Raw genomic sequence first — 17,875 nt, forward strand, 5'->3', positions numbered from 1 at the left:
TTTTTCATTAAGTTTAATAATTAAAATATTATTTTTTTGTAAGTTTTGCTTAAGGAAAGTATGTAGATGATTTAAATTGAAAACAATCAAAACCTTAGAATTTAAATTGACAAAATTAAAACCTGAAGTTTATTTTGTTATAATGCTTAAATCCTAAGTTTTTTTTTTTTTTTTTTTTTCATAAGAAACTATTACCTCTTTTATCTTAATTGTAACTTTTGAAAATATCTATACTATTATATATGTGAACACATGACTTGGTGTCTCATAGTGTGATGGCTTCTCCTTCTATCACGTGGCAAATTTCTTATCCTAAAATAAATAAATAAAAATATTATTCAAAGGCGTGAGCAAGATTTAAACCCAAAACCTTGAGTTTTATTAAGAACACTATTACTATTTAGACAACATACATTGGGTTTTATTAAGAATCACTACAAGAAAAAGCATCTTTGGCGACTAAAAAAGCACCTTTGGTTGCTGAAAGTATAGGTTTTGGCGACTAAAAATAATTTAGTAGCCAAAAGTAAAATTTTTGGCGACTAAAAAAATTTAGTAGCCAAAAGTATAAGTTTTGGCGACTAACAATTTGTTTGGTCAATGATATAAGGTTTTTACCGACTAAAAATATTTTAGTAGCCAAAAGTAAGGCTTTTGGCTGCTAAAAATAATTTAGAAGCCAAAAGTGAGGCATTGGACGACTAAAAAGATATTTAATAGCCAAATGTGATGCTTTTACCGACCAAAAAAATTTTAGTAGCCAACAGTGAGGCTTTTGGCTACTAAGAATAATTTAGTAGCCAAAAGTGAGGCATTGGGTGACTAAAAAGATGTTTAGTAGCTAAATGTGATGCTTTTACCGACTAAAAAAATTTTAGTAGCCAAAAGTGAGGCTTTTTAGCGACTAAAAAGAAGTTTAGTTTTTTAGTCGCCAAAAGTGGTAATTTTAGCACGGGAATTAAATTTTTTAGCGACTAAAAAAATTAGTAGCCAAAAGTATAGAATTGGCGACTAAAAAGAAGTTTAGTCGCCAAAAATGGTCTCTTTTTGTTTCTAGTAAATAATTTATTTTTACATAAATTATGTTCAATAAAAAATAATTATATTTATATATATACTTTTATATTAATACGGGTCTATATACTATATAAATAATGTATGTTGCATATATAATCATATGGTGTTATAGAGGCGTAGTGAAAAGAGTGTGTTATATAAAGTTTATAGTGTGGGAGGTTGATGGTTCGAATCTCAACAAGAGTAAATGAGAAGCTAGTGAGTACAATTTATTTTTTTTGCACGAATGACCTTTTGGCGACTAAAAAGTTTGGTCATCGATCCCTTGAGTAATGGTAGGTAAATGTATAATTTTAAAAAATAAAATTGACTATTAGCGACTAATAATTTAGTAGCCAAAACATTTATTTTTGTCGACTAAATAAAATTTAATAGCTAAAAGGTAACATTGCCGACTAAAAAAAATAGTAGCCAAATGTTGCACTTTCAGCGACCAAACACGCGTTTAGTGGCCAAAACATTCGCCGACAGGGTTTAGGCAACTAACTTGGCGACAAAAAAATTTAGTCGCTAAATGGTTTTGGCGACTAAAAATCCGACCTTTGACGACTAATATTTTGGTCGGCAAAACTGTTATTTCTTATAGTGAATACTCTTACTATTTAGACAACATACATAGTATGATATTAATTTTTTTATTATTTATTTTTATACTTACTTATTTGAATTATATAGACATTGCGTGTGCCACCCACTAGTTATAAATATTTACACAACAAAAAAGTTAAATAAATAAATAAAATAAAATAAAAATCCAATTTATTAGTTTATCTGAATCACATTACTCTTTTTTTTTTTTTTTGACATATTTTTTTATAATAAGCCCATAAGCTAAAAACAGTCACTTCCTAAAATAGACCTAAGTAAACATGTTCAACCTTTTTCACACATTATCCCAAGCTGTACTAGAAAAAAAAATATAAATATTTTAAACTATTAATTTAAAATTTTAAAATAATAAAAAATATTTTATAAGTGAACATATTCCTAAAAATGTCAACTGATAAAACACCACACATTAGTTTTTGGCCTATTTTCAAAATGAAAATAAGTAGTTTTTTTTATTTGTTTTCTTATTTTTTGACTTATTCACAAAATCATTTGAAAAGGGATAAATAAGCATTGTTATTATATGATCTTCCATTATTTGTAAAATTATAAATTTACCATATTATTCCATGCATTATTAATGCATTTTTATCAAAACCCATACAGACGAGGGTATTTTAATAATTTCACTTATTAACATATTTCTCACTTTTCATATAAATTTTTGCTTAAATAAGTTAAACTTTTGATTTTAAAAAATAAAGGTTTTTTTTTTTTTTTTTTTTTTCAAAATAAGGCTTTATCTGATTGGGCCCACCGAGCAGTATGGTCACCGGCAAACAATCATTTCAAGGCAGAAAAAAATCACTTTTTTTTACTATTCAAACACTTATATATATATATTAAAAGAAAAAAATAAGTTAAAATAATTAATAAAATATAAAATAATATTTAACCCATAATTATTTTATTTTTTCACTCACAATAATTAAATTAACTACAAAAAATAAATAAATAACAAACTTTTCAAACATAACTTTTTTAACGAAACTAATAACTAAAAAATTAAATAGCCAATTAAAGTAGTTAACTTCTCAAACAAGGCCATAATATATAATTGTTGGTTTCGCCTGTTCAAATCTATTTGGTTTAAAAAATAATAAATAAATAAATAATCTATTTAGTTTAAAGTTTTTAAAAACAATTTTATAAATTTTTAATTCATATTTTAATTTTTTTAATTCATTTAATCTAAATATACTTAAAAAGTACAATATTTACGCGATTTTTTTTAAAGAATTCATGGAATACAAAAAATAAATAAAAAATATAAAAATACAAAAAGTTTAGTACATTTTTGTATTTTGTGGTTATATTCAATGATTTTTTTTTTTGGGTACAATTTTTATATGTTTTAAGTGTATCTGGATTGAGTTGATCTAAAAAGTTTTAAAAAGTGATTAAAGTGTTAAAAAAAATTCACTAAAAATAAAAAATATTGAAAACTCAAAATAATTTTTAACAACTGTAAACCAAACAGACACAACTGAAGCTATTCTACTTGAAAAGGTTACATATATATATATATATATATTAGTTTTCATTTTTAGTGAAAATATAATTTTTTTTATTATTTATTTTAAGTCCTAGTCTTGAAAATTGGATAAAATATAAAAGAAATTTCACCAAATTTTAAATGAGAAAAAGTAATATTTTTAGCATTTGTGGAATGGATTACTTTTTTAGCAACAAATTTATCTTTAAAAAAAATATATAAAACATTTATCAAACTAGTTGGGCAACTCCTATACTATGAGGTATTTTGCTTTTAAAAATACATAAAAAGTACACCATTTATTTTACTTAATTACTTTAGTTAATGTGTATTTTAACCGGATTATTTATAGTTAGGCAAATAGACACTTCTTGGCTTTCTAATTGTACCTAGCCTTCTTACATATGATGCGTAATGCCTAGTGTATTGCATAGGCTCTGAGAGCATGACAATGTGATTTGACTAGGTACAATGCTTAACAAGCACAATATAAAAAGTCTGTTGAAGTTATTCAAATTTATTTGAGAGTAATTAAATTAAAAGATGAGTAATATTGTGGATTTATTCGTCTACTTTTTCATATCATGGAATTATGAATAAGATAGTAAATATTATGAGATTATGTTATATTAGACTAGAATATAATAGGAAATGAGATTTGAGTGATTATTTTTTTTGCAGTGCAATGAAGAAGAGGAAATAATCTATAGTACTATTCATATGAGGAGGTGTGTAGAAAATCAAAGCTCTATTGGTGCATATAATATACAGTATTCAAAACACATCTAAAGTGGAAGCAAGTTGAATCAAACACAATAAAAAGCTCGAGGGAAGCATTCGAACAACTCTTCTTTGCTTTTTCACTTGGCTTCGGTTTGATTGCCAAACCAAAGGTATTGTTCTTAATCTTTTTACTTTTAGATTGTTTAATCATGTTTTATTCGTTCGATAATGGTTAGTTTAGTTTCATGCATGTTTCATCATATTAGTTAGATTATTTTATTTATTTTGATTAAGTTTAATCCATGATTGCATTGTATAATAGTTTTAGCTTTTTAAATTATATATTCACGCATATAGGCTCGGATTAGTGCATCATCCATATGATTTGTCTGATGCGTTTTATTTTGTTTATTTATTTTAGTTGATTAAATCTATGTTATGATATATATATATATATATATAATTCATGTTTAGTGTTTTTTGGGCTTTTAGGGTTTCATATTGCATTAGTTTTTATAACCTCTAGGATCATGCATTTAGAGTAGTGTTAATTTTTTTTCTTCCATGTTCTTGAGTGTTCATGGATGTTCTTCATCATTCGAATATTAACGTAATTTATTTTCCATATTTTGCACATTCAATATGATTATACGTTTGGTAAATTAGCTTGCAATATGTGATTATTTGATATAAATTGCATGTTTAGAGATTATATCTCTTTAATTAGAATATTTGTCATATTTGTTTTTAAAATCTTTTGTCTTGAAAAATCATCTCCTTTATATGAAAGTGTTATTTTAAAAATCAAATCTTTATAAATATGTGAATATTCAAGTTAAAGTGATATGATCTATATTGTATGAATCACCTAGATGATAGGTTTAGTTTAAAGGATTATGTTAATAATTGAATTCATGAAATTAAATAAGGAAATAAATCTAATAAAAAGAAAATTAGTAGAGCCCAATCAATTGATTGGGCGTAAAGAGCGCACACATTAAATATGTGAATATTCAAGTTAAAGTGATATGATCTATATTGTATGAATCACCTAGATGATAGGTTTAGTTTAAAGGATTATGTTAATAATTGAATTCATGAAATTAAATAAGGAAATAAATCTAATAAAAAGAAAATTAGTAGAGCCCAATCAATTGATTGGGCGTAAAGAGCGCACACATTAATGATTTTTCCCATTCGTACCTAACTCCCGAATCAAGATTTTTGTTATGACGGATTAGTGGCCTAAATTATCATGGAGTTAGAATTTCCTGGTCTTCCTTAAAAATCAGGTGACGGCACCAACCTTTTGTGAATCAGACTTTATTTGGTAATTTTTGGGCTAAATTGATTTGTAGAAATATTACGATATATTGTCAATTTATACATCGATGATTTACATACTTTTAAAGAGTCAAAACCCGACATGTGGGTGCATGAAAACGCGTCATTTTCACCCAGAGGAACTGCCCTGCTCAGTTTGTTTGCAAACAGTCAAAATATCCTTGATTTTGCTTTATTTTCCCTTAAATTTAAATAGGGAATTATAATTCAATGGTGTTTTAAAAAAATATTTACAGAAACATAAGAAGGTTTAAAATTTTAATATTAATGTTCATAAAATTTATCATTGATATACAATTTATATATATATATTTACACTGAATAATAATTTTTTCATGTTTAAAACGCATGAAATGCTTGAAGTGATTAAAGTTAACGAACATACAATTTATATATAATGGTGTTTTTAATTTTTTATTCAGGGTTGAGTTAATCCACTTTGAGTCAAATTCATATACCAAGTTTAGCCCATTGAGTGCGACTCCATTGGCTGTGCGGTGGTCGGTGTGAAAACATAGAAATAAGTGTGTTCAAAACATCCAAACATCTTCCCCTTTCAATCGGTGTAGGATTATGTCATACTTTTACACATTTTTCTTTTTATTAATGTTTTGCCATAGTTGCATGTTAATTTCATCATTAAGGATTTTTTTCTTTGACAGATAAAAAATAAAAAAAAATAGCCCATTGAGTTAACCCACTGTGAGTCAATAGGTCTCTTCTTCTGCTTCTTCTGCAAGCAGACTTCACGAAACTAGCACCACCACCACCATACACCACTACACTAGCGCGCGCACACATCAATACTTGCCGCTTGCTCCATCTTCTCCCTCCTCCCACTCTTCCTCTCCTACTTCACACTACGTACCACCAACCACCACCTTCTCCCTCCCTCTGACATCCCGCTGCTCATCCACTGCCAAAGTCGATTCAGCGACTCACCCTTCTCTCTCTCTCTCTCTCTCTCTCTCTCTCTCTCTCTCTCTTTGCGCAAAGCCTCCCTTCAATGAATGCAAACCCAAATCAAAAACACGAAAAACCCAAATAAAAAAAAACAAAACAAATAAAGCACTCCAAATTTGAATTAAAGAGAAACCAAGACCTCTTCACTAGAACAAACACCAACTCCTTGGATTTGCCCCATCATCGCACCACTGCCATCTTCGATCTGACCCAATTGGATCTGCCATCTTCAGTCCTCGTCAAACTAAGAGAGTATTCTCTCAAAACCACCAAAACCCTAAAAATAAAACATCCTTGACAATAGCAATACATGTTTTTCGCAGCAAAGCCATTTTAGCTTTTTACTATTCAAGTTGCTCTAACCAATACAAGTTATATAGCTCAACTCCTCCTCCTTCCCATTTTTAGTTTTACTGGTATCAAAAGTACTGATCCCAAAAAAATTGAAAAGACCCGCCCTCCAAGGCACTTTCAATAATGGATAACAAACACACAGGCACAGCACAAAACTCTCTCTCTCTCTCTCTCTCTCTCTCTGCAAAGCCTCCCTTCAATGTATGCAAACCCAAATCAAAAACACAAACCCCCCCCCCCCCCCTAAAAAAAGAAAAACAAAACAAAACAAAAACAAATAAAGCACTCCAAATTTGAATTAAAGAGAAATCAAGACCTCTCCACTAGAACAAACACCAACTCCTTAGATTTGCCCCGTCATCAAACCACTGCCATCTTCGATCTGACCCAATTGGATCTGCCATCTTCAGTCCTCGTCAAACTAAGAGAGTATTCTCTCAAAACCACCAAAACCCCAAAAATAATACATCCTTGACAAAAGCAGCTCTGATTCTGTACAACAATAGCAATACATGTTTTCCTCCTCCTTCCCATTTTTAGTTTGGGTCCTGCTACGTTTCATGAAAACTGTCATGAAAACTGTCATAAAAATTATCTGCACCGTTGGATCATGAGACACATACCTAATCTAACGGTGCAGATGGTTTTCATGACAGTTTTCATGAAAATTCTTCATGACACCTAGCATTTCCCTTTTAATTTTACTGATATCAAAAATACTGCTGATCCCAAAAAAACTGAAAAGACCCACCCTCGACAGCTGACCTAATATAATCTTTGGATGCACATCTTTCATCTTCTTTTTGAAATCCAAAAGAAAAAAAATTCCAGGAGAGAAGTTATTTTAAAACCAACTAACTATTCTGATTTCAATTGACTTAAAACTAAAGGATTAAAAAAAAAAAGAAAAAAGAAAAATCCAAGTAGGAAGAGAGATAGAAGCTACTTACCGAAAGCAAGAGTAGGATAGTACCCAGAATTTCAGATCTATCTAGGGTAGTTTTCTGGTCTTTTTTTTCCAACCACTATGAGGTTCAAAAGTTGGAAGAAATCTCTATTCTCTCTACTCTCTAGGGTTCAAAAAAAAGTAGTAATCTCAAGAACATGGGGAAGAAGTAAAACAATAATTATAAAAATAAATGTTTAGAGAAGCTAACATCATATTTCTTGATAATAGACCGTAGTTACATTCATGCTTCACACAAACCAAACATAGAGTTCAACAACAACTGTTTTTTTGATCAGCGAAGAAAAAGGAACTATTATTGATGAATACGGAATAAAGAAATACATCAATAAAGAAGACGAGGAAGGGGGTGCAAAGAGCATCATAGCGAAACAAAACAATCCCAACTAGGTTGGCACTGTTGAGAACGCCCAATCATATGCTAACACACCGCCAAAAGATGGTGAGTTGGTGAGAAACCAACCACAAACAACAAACCCACACCAAAGAACAACCAAACCTAAGACATGCCAAATCCAACAAATAGGAATCCTAGCACCAGCCAAACAGCAAAATAAAACCAACAATAAGCCCTCTGCTGGAGCATCCAGACAGCATACCGCACACACTGACAGAGAGCATATGACATTCAGAGGGCCTCTGCACTGCCTTCACAGTCCAGAACCTAGCTGATACAAACCACTCTGCCACCAATCTGCATACATACCAATCTGCTAACCCATCTGCTACCAATCGCACTGCTACCAATCAGCAGAGGGTGATCTTTTCTTCCTTGTTTCCCTCAGCAATCCATAACAGGTAACCAGCAGAGGATGGACATAACCTCACAGCAATGCAAGATTATTAAACAGAGGCACACAACCACCCCCCTGGAGGCCAGAAACTCCACCCTACTGCTGCTAAGCAGTGGGACACAGCAGCAAACCAAGGCAGATTCTAGAACACTTTAGTAAGGAGCACCTGCAATGTTAGACTGAAGGACACTTCTGTTGCCTGGCCAACTCTGAACTGCCATGACCACCTGGCCAACTCTGAACTGCCATGACCACCAAGCATATCAACAGCCAACCAACCAAATGAACACTTTTTCACTCAACCTCCATTTCTAATGCAGAACTTCACCTGTGGCAGGTTAAAGACCAAGTCATTAATAGAAAACTCCACCTGGGTTGGTGAGGCTTTGAGCCACATAGCTACACGAACCTTTACTATTTCACACAGGTCTTCCAAGTTTGGTTGAAAGCCATTAAAGATGCAATCATTTCGATGCTTCCATGTAGACTACAGGACAGCCAGAGGAAGAACCTTCCAAATTTTCTTTTGAAACTTCTTCAATCTACAACCATTCCACCAATTCAACAGTCCATTCACTGAACCTGGTAGCACCCATTGCAAACCCCACCATTGGACAATGTTGGACCAAAGTAACCAAACGAACGGACAGTACAATAGAATATGTTCCACAGTTTCAATCTCATTGTGGCAGAAGACACAATCCAGATTTACATTCCCTGTTAGAATACCAATTCTATGAAGGAAACTCGAAGTTTTAATCTTACCCAGCCAAGCCATCCACCCAAAACATTGAACTTTTGGAGGAGCGAAATTATTCCAAATTGAAGCAGTCACAGGTAGTATAGGTCCCAGATGTGATTCACACCAAAGATATACTGAGGAGACAGAGAAAGTATTAGATGGGTCTGCACTGTATATGAGTTCATCAGATCTGGAACTGCATAGAATTGGTGCAGAATTCAGCAAATAAAAAAGTCTGTTAGCTTCTTCCTCCTCCCATACCAACAGAGGTCTTCTGAAGTCCATGTTCCAGCCACCATTCTCTTCCCTTTTTTCGAAAAACACCCTTACCACACCATTTTTATCATTAGATAAGGAAAAGAGCCTTGGGAATTCCTCCATTAGGCATACATTACGCACCCACTTGTCTCTCCAAAATCGAGCTCTCCTCCCATCCCCCAGAACAATCTGAGCATTAGAAATATAAAAGTGGTACAGCTCTGGATTGGACATTACAGCTTGAATAATATCCGACCAGATCTTGGATTCTCTGCCTATTAACTGTGGTGTCCATCTTCCATCCAATGACACATACTTGGAGCATATCACTTCCTTCCAAAGGGATTTATTCTCTACACCAAATCTCCACCACCATTTCAACAAGAGACATTGATTGAAACTTTTTATCCTCCTCAACCCTAACCCACCTAATTTCTTATTTTTAGAAACCACCTCCCACCGGACCATATGTATTTTCCTTCTAAGATCGGATCCATCCCAAAGAAATGCAGATTGTATTCTCTCAATTTCCTTTGCCACTCCAGCAGGGATTCTAAACAGTGAAAGATAATAGATGGGCAGATTAGACATAACCGATTTAATAAGAGTGAAGCGCCCAGCAAAAGATAACAACCTTCTCTTCCATGTGGACAATTTTTGTTTGAACTTATCAAGAACAGGTTTCCAAGTACTCCTCCTGCTGGGATTAGCCCCCAAAGGAAGCCCCAAGTATTTTAGAGGCAATTTATGGTGGCAACAATTTAAGGAAGAAGCAAACTCCTGCATCGAACCGTCATCTACCCCAATCCCACAGATAACACTCTTGTGATAATTAATTCTCAGACCTGATACAATCTCAAAGCATTTTAGAATTCTTTTAATGTTGCCCACCTCCTCTTTGTCCGCATTACAGAACAAAATCGTATCATCCGCAAATTGCAAGTGCGTGATTCTCAACCCACTAGAGCCCACCACCGCCCCTTGAATTAGGCCCAGCTGTCTAGCTCTGCTCAGTAAAAGATTAAGACCTTCTGCTACAATGTTGAATAGGAATGGTGACAATGGGTCTCCTTGCCTCAGGCCTCTTTGTGGACAAAACTCAGATGTTGGTGACCGGTTCACCAAAACAGATATCTTAGCTGAGGAAACACAAGTTTTCATCCATTGTACCCAACGCGTTCCAAAACCAAACTTTGCTAACATGTCGAATAAAAACTCCCAATTAATAGAATCATAAGCCTTTTCAAAATCCAATTTAAGCACCAAGCCTTTTCTATTAGATCTTTTCCAACCATCCACTATTTCATTGGCTATCAAAATACCATCTAATATATTTCTTCCCCCCAAAAAAGCTGACTGAGCTTCGCCAATAATCTTGGGCATTACCTGCTTCATCCTGTTCGCTAGCACTTTAGCAACAATTTTATACAAGGAGCCAATCAAGCTAATAGGCCTATAATCATTTAAACAAGAATGGCTTAAAACTTTGGGGATTAGAGCTATAAACGAGCTATTTAGCCCACAAACGAGCTTTGCATTCTGATGAAAATCGCTCATAAATTTTAGCACATCAACCCTCACAATTTTCCAACACTTTTTGAAAAATGACAAATTAAACCCATCAGGGCCAGGTGCCTTATTACCATCACAACACTTGATAACATTTTTAATCTCCTGCTCTGTAAACTCTGCCTCCAATTGTGCCACAACTTGAGCACCCCCTATGTTCTTGAAATGGCCAGCCAATTTGGGACGGACCTTCCAATTTTCTGAAAAAAGCTTCATAAAATGAATCTTAACGGCCTCCCTAATTGCCAAAGGCTCCTCTAGCATTGAACCATTTACAGCAACTGAACACAAAGAGTTTCTACTATTTCTGCTACATGCCATAATATGGAAGAATCTTGTATTTTTATCCCCTTTAGATGCCCAATTCATTCGAGATTTTTGTAGCCAAATCCACTCCAACATTTTACGTAACCTCCACACTTCACCCCACACTTCCTTTCTTCTATACAGTTCTGTATCAAGTAGTGGTCTATCCTCAGCTAACAAATCAAGAGCATGAGCCTCATCTTCTACACTTTTCAATTTTGATTCAATCTTACCAAACGCCGCAACATTCCACTGTTTGAGGACCTGTTTCAATGCTTTAAACTTCATAAGACATTTAAACCCCGCCCATCCATCCACAGCAGATTCCGACCAACTTTGTTGAACACAAGATAAAAATTTGGGATGTAGAAGCCAGGCATTGAGGAACCTAAAAGGCTTCGGGCCCCAATCCCTATCATCCTCCATCAAAATAATAGGGCAATGATCGGACAGAAATCTAGGAAGCCCCCATAGTTTGAAGGAAAAATTCTGCACCCACTCATGGTTGAGAAGAAATCGATCAATTCTGCTCCATTTCTCTCTAACTTGAGAATTGCACCAAGTAAACTTCCTCCCTAACATAGGAATGTCTATCAACTCGAGTTGTGCAATCATATTATTAAAGTCCCTCTTCCCACGATCCCTTCTCGAACACCCAATTCTTTCGGAGATGTTCTTAATTTCATTGAAGTCACCCCCCATACACCATGGCCCCAAGAAATTGGATTTTAACCTCACTAACACATCCCAAGTCTATTTTCTTTTAGCCACCTCGTTAGAACCATAAATGTTAATAATAACACAATCAAAACTGGAAAATAATGTACTTGATAAAAGGATGAAATTCTGGGTACTGCAGCAATCCTTCAGGAAAAACACCTCAGGGTTCCAAATACATAGTAGCCCTCCAGCTTGACCAATCGCGTCTACTGCCATGAAATCAAATTGATCCCCAGGCCACATAGACCTAACCAAGGTAGAATCAACTACTGCCTTCTTGGTTTCTTGTAATAGCACAATATCCACTTTTCTCTCTGCAAGACTCTTCTTTATTTGTCTCCTCTTTTCAGGCCTTCCAATTCCCTTCACATTCCATGATAGTATCTTCATAAGCATATGAAAACCCTCTACCCAGCCGATCGTTTTAATCTAACTCGCATCCCCTTCACCCGGCCTTGCTTTTTGTTGGTCTTGAGCTTCAAGATCATGCAATTTACTAAGCACCTCCTCTTCTTTGCCTTCACACTCAAGGCCGAGTGCTTTGCCTATTTGAATTGAAGCTTCCGCCTCCGTCAATAATCTTCTTCCACTACTATTTCCGCTTGCCATTGATAGTGAGATGGCCGCTACCGCCGACCTGAACACTGCTCCTTTCCTTAAATTCAACGAAGATGCCCCCAACCCCGTGGAAATATCAAATTTCCTTTTCATTTGCTGCTTCTGAAACTGTTTTGTTGAAGCTGGAAATGATTTTCCTTTCATTTTTTCCTTCTTTGCTGGACAGACGGGTGCTGTTGCATTATGGGCTAAAGAACTCTTAGAACCAACAGTATTACGGTTAACACACTGCTCAAGCCCTTCAAGAGAAGTAATTGGGTCTTGGAAGTTAGACTTGCCAAGGTGAACTAGCCCCTCAGTTATTTGGGCCGGCCCAACCAACCCACCTGCCATTTGGGCCCCATCAAGAGCCACTTCAAGGTGAATACCCAGCCTATTATTTCCAGACCCACTTAAACTTCTAATGAACCCAGGAGTATATACGTCACCATCTACCCTACGCCTGACACTATCATCGCACTGCTTGCAGCTCATCCCTACCTCTGCCAATTGATTTACGCGTGCGCCACCTTCCGTTGACATTTCCTTCATCATATCAGTTTCAGCTACCCCTGAGACATCTCTCAGTCTATCCTCCCCGTCCAGTTCAGCTGCAAGAATAGGTGATACAATAGTTCCCACTCCAGCCACATCACCCCGTAAATCTGACTTCTTGCCCAGTTGGACCTCCACATCATCCCGTAGTTCTGACTGCTTGTCCATCTGGACCTCAACATCATCATCTTCTTCCTCATACCTACTACTTTTGTCCGTGATCTGGGCCTCTGCACTTGCCTCTGAAAATGACCCCACTCCATTCTTCAATTTATTGGATTGACATACACATTGATCCTGCAAAGTTTTAGAAGCTATAATTTGTTCCTCACACACCCGCACAGGATATAGTGTACCTTTGCACTCCAGATTAATGGTGTGATTAATAGAATCCATACTAGTCGTGGCTATCCTTACTTTACCACAGTGGAGGGAGTTGAGCCGAATAGTATCATCATCTATAGCATCCACTGTACCCCAGATCTTGCCAATGCTGCTAAATGTAGAGAAACTCCACAGATTTAGTGGAACTCCATAACAACTTAGCCAAACATATCTTTCTTGTTCGAGCACCAGCCCCTGCCGCCATACCTGAGCTGATTCACACCATGCGTTAAGCCACTCTTGTATTTCTTGAAATTTGACGTTCATATCTTCAACTGAGGTGAAGGTTAGAACCATATCTCTTCCCCCACCCAGTCTCACCTTAACATCCCCAAAGCCTTGCCTTACTATTTCCTCCTTAAACTCAACCACTAATAAGGATGGTTTTAATCTTACTACTACGCTTTCGTACAACCAACCATTACCTTCCTCAACAACATGAATAGTTCGGATAGCAGCAGTTTGGGTACCTCTTCCTCTCACAACCTCAGCAAAGGACCTGGTCCTTTGACATCCAGGTAACCATGAGACTGTCATTTGTAGCCATTCTTGTCTGTGGTACTTGTCTCGACCTGGGCTTCGGACCAAACACCTTTTCAAACTCCGCCATTTTGACCTTCAATGCTCTGTCATCACACCAAAGCCCATGTGCTTTTTGTACTGCCATGTCCGCTACTACAGAGCAATTGTAGCGTATAAAGCCAAAACGAGATCGTGTCATCCTTCTTCGCTTGTTTGGAATAAAAGCATCCATGACTACCCCATAGTTGGAGAAGAGATTGTATAACCCTCTAGTCCCCATAGCTTCTGGAATATTATCCACGAAAACAGAGTATATGGCTGCGTCTGGCCTGCTGCTCCACACTCCCCTGCCACCATGACGACGGACCACTGGTTGCCATCCACCTCCATCATTCCCATAACCATGCTGTTTGCCTTCTCGGGACATTTTTATTTTTCCCCAAACCTTTCTTCTCTAGGTTTTGCTGCCTGAGAGCTGGAGCTTCACCATCGGAGAGAGCGTCAAAGTCGCCGGCTCAAAGGAGACCAAACGGAAAGGAATTGAGATCGAGATCGAGGTGTCTGTGTCATACATAACCACATGCACAATGAGTTCGACAACAACTGTAACAAACAATTAGCGCTTAATTTTCACTTCACTTCACAGACGATACAAAACAAACAATCTTCCTGTTCCGAAAAAATTAATGGTGAGCACCGGGGAAGAGTGCGAGAGCCCTAAGCGCACGTTCAAAAGTCACAACATAGAAATTCACAATGGCAGTAGAGTGATAAAACCTTAGAACATCACGATCCATAAAAGAATTGTCCTTTACAAATTGAAGCCATTGGCAACTCATGAAACGTCTACCAGTACCATCTCCCTGCATAGCTGTAGACACCCCATTTTTGACCGACCTTAAGACTCAGACATCACCGATTGAGCACTCGGTGACGTTGCATATCGTGCTCGTTCAGAAGTCTCAGAGTCGCGGCTGTGAGCCCTGCTTCCGGATTTCTGAACCCTCTTCTGTGCCTTGTCTCGGTTTGCGAACCAGACTCGGTTTTCTCTATTTCTTTTCCTGAGGGGAGGGAGAGGTCCCGTAGACCATCTCTCAGTGGCCGTGGGCTACATTTTGTGGCTGTAGGCCATTTTGCCCATTTTGGAGCCCGGTTTCCGATTTTTCGGGACCGTTGGCCGTGTGCCTCGGTTCGGGACCGCCTAACCATCTCCATTTGCCCCGATTTTTGGTATACTTCTTATTTACTCCCTTTTGAGGGACACTGAGGTCTGAGAGACCCACTTCGTGGTCGAATGCCACTTTCGGTGCTTAACAGGCCGTTTTCGGGGCCCCAAACTGCGCTTTTTGGCATTCGTTTTGCATCGGTTTTCGTTCATTTTTGGCAGGTACCTTTGTTTCATCACCAGGAAGGCCGTAGAAGGGTGGGAGGCCAGCAATTGTTTCAGCAACCAGTTATATTCCTCCGGCGCCCTCCGACGCCCGTTTTTCTCACTTCCGAGCCAATGTTGAACAACCTTGAGCCATTTTCTTGAACTTTTAACCACATATTTGTGTTGTACACACATGGGAGGACACCAAAAGTTGGTGGCCGGCCATTAATTCCATCCGACCCTTTTGACCCCCCCTAAAAATGGCCCATTTTCTCTCCTGTTTTACAGTTGCCAATTTTGAACCACAGGGTTGTGTTGAGGGCACTTGGGAGGACACCTATTTGTGGTGGCCGGCCAGAAAATCACCTTGACCTTTTTGACCCTTGGCCGGCCGGCCATGGGAGGTAGCCGGCCGGCCACCTGCAGCTTTGAAACTTGGCCGGCCATGATCCTTGCAATATGCACTTTACAGCTGTATAGTTGTTGTCCCCCAAAAATATCTATATCTGGGGGACAGCCTTTGGGGAAAAGACTTGGTCCTTTTCCCCCACTCTTTCCCTCCATGCTCCCCCTCTCCTTGGTCCATATAACCAGCTGCCAACATTGGTCTTAAGGGTTAGAAAAAATTGCCTTCAAATTTCATATATACATCTCCCTCTATCTCTCTCTTTCAAGCAAAACATCCAAGTCCTACACCTCATTTCTTCATCACCACCAAGCACCACCACCACTACTCCATTTCCAGTAGTTTGGGGAGCTTTCCAGCAGCTAAGAGACACCACTTCTCAAGCCAAGAAGCAACCAAAGACTTGTCTTCAAGGGTGAGCATCAATCCCCTCTTTTTGAGCTTATTTTTGCAACATTTCTTAGCCATATATGCTTACTGTTTTGAGCTCCGGCCATAACTAAAAGTGGCCTTATTTTGAGCTCTTTTTCACTTTTCATTAATGGCTCAACACTGTTTGAGCCGCCCATGTTGCACTTGCTTCAATATCCTTCTTGAATGCCATTTTCTTGCATGGTATTTTTAGCCTATATGTGATCTGTTTTGGAGTATGATGTAAACTGTAGATAGACTTATTTTGAGCCCCTCTTCAACATTGAAGAAGGGCTCATCACTGTTTGGGACCTCCATGTACCACTTTCCATTATACCTCACTTTGGTTCCCATTTTTGCATGATTCATTAGCCTATTGTGCTTCTACTTTTGGGAGATTTTCAGAACTGAAAAGAGTCTCATTTTTTTCCTCCTCTTCATGTTTCATTAAGGGTATTTCACTGTTTGTGACATCCTTTATATACTTTGTGTTATATCTCTCTTTTTTGGCCATATTTTGCATGATATTTTCGGCTTGTATACATACTGTTTTGGGTCCGGCCATCAACTGTAAAGTGTATTATTTTTGGCCCCTCTTCAACATTGTTGAAGGGCCCCTTTGTGTTTAAGGCCATAAACCACCACTTCCTTCTTTGACCACCTTTTGGCCCATTTCTTGCATAAGAGTGCAGCCATACTTGTGTCTGTTTTTGGGCTATTTTTAGAACTGTAAAAGATCATATTTTGAGCCCCTCTTCAACTTTTTTGAAGGGCCCTAATCTGTTTGAGGACAGCAGCTGTGAGTTGCTTCTTTATCTCGCATTTAGGGCCATTTTTGCATGTTAGTTTTGCCCTATTTCTGTTTGCTGTTTGGCCATGCTTTGAACTGTAAAAGTGCTTATTTTGGGGCTGCCTTGCTTCTGTCTTTTCATTACATGTACCAATTATGCATGCTTTGTATAGCTGTAAGCCATTTCATGTGCCTAATGTTACATTTCGGTTTCATTCCGTGCATCGGGTGTCATTTCGCCTTGTTTCAGGGCTGTTTTGCCCCTCATTTTGCTACTAATTTTTGCATATTTGCATATCATATTCCATGTCTTTGCCATGTCTCATTAGAGTGGCATTTCGGTGCTTGAGGGTCGGTCCTCGGTTTGCATGCACGCGTGCACGCATTTCGAGTCGTCTTGTTTTCATCTGATGGCCTCCTATGTGAGTATGGCTGAGGCTCTCTCATGTTGGTGTAAGCCCATTATTGCATTGCGTATGCCATTTCATCCATAGCATTGTGTATGCTCGGTTGTGTATTACCTCGTGTAGCGTGTATGCCATTCCATGACATTGTGTATGTTAGGATTGTATCTTAGTTGCATTTCATGCATGTCATGCATATTGCATCGTGTTCGGGATAGGAGTTAGCCCGAGCACGGGAAACGAGGCGCATTTCGCACTCCGAGTGACGGAACGTGTCTCAATTCCCCAGTCACCGACACTCCGGATCATCCATGATGGAGTTAGGTCTTGTTTTGTTTTCATGTGCATTCATCCTATATTGAATTGTGCAATTCGAATCCTCGGCCATCATGCCTCGATATGCGTGATTGGTGGCACGAGGATCGAGGCATGCATATATTTGTAAAAATACATTGCTATGCCCCTTTCCTGCTCTCTGTTGCAGCAAAATGAAGAATCAGCAACTTTTCGGGG

The sequence above is a fragment of the Camellia sinensis genome, chromosome 8, assembly GCF_055761805.1.
Source record: "Camellia sinensis isolate YWXY chromosome 8, ASM5576180v1, whole genome shotgun sequence".
Taxonomy (NCBI): domain Eukaryota; kingdom Viridiplantae; phylum Streptophyta; class Magnoliopsida; order Ericales; family Theaceae; genus Camellia; species Camellia sinensis.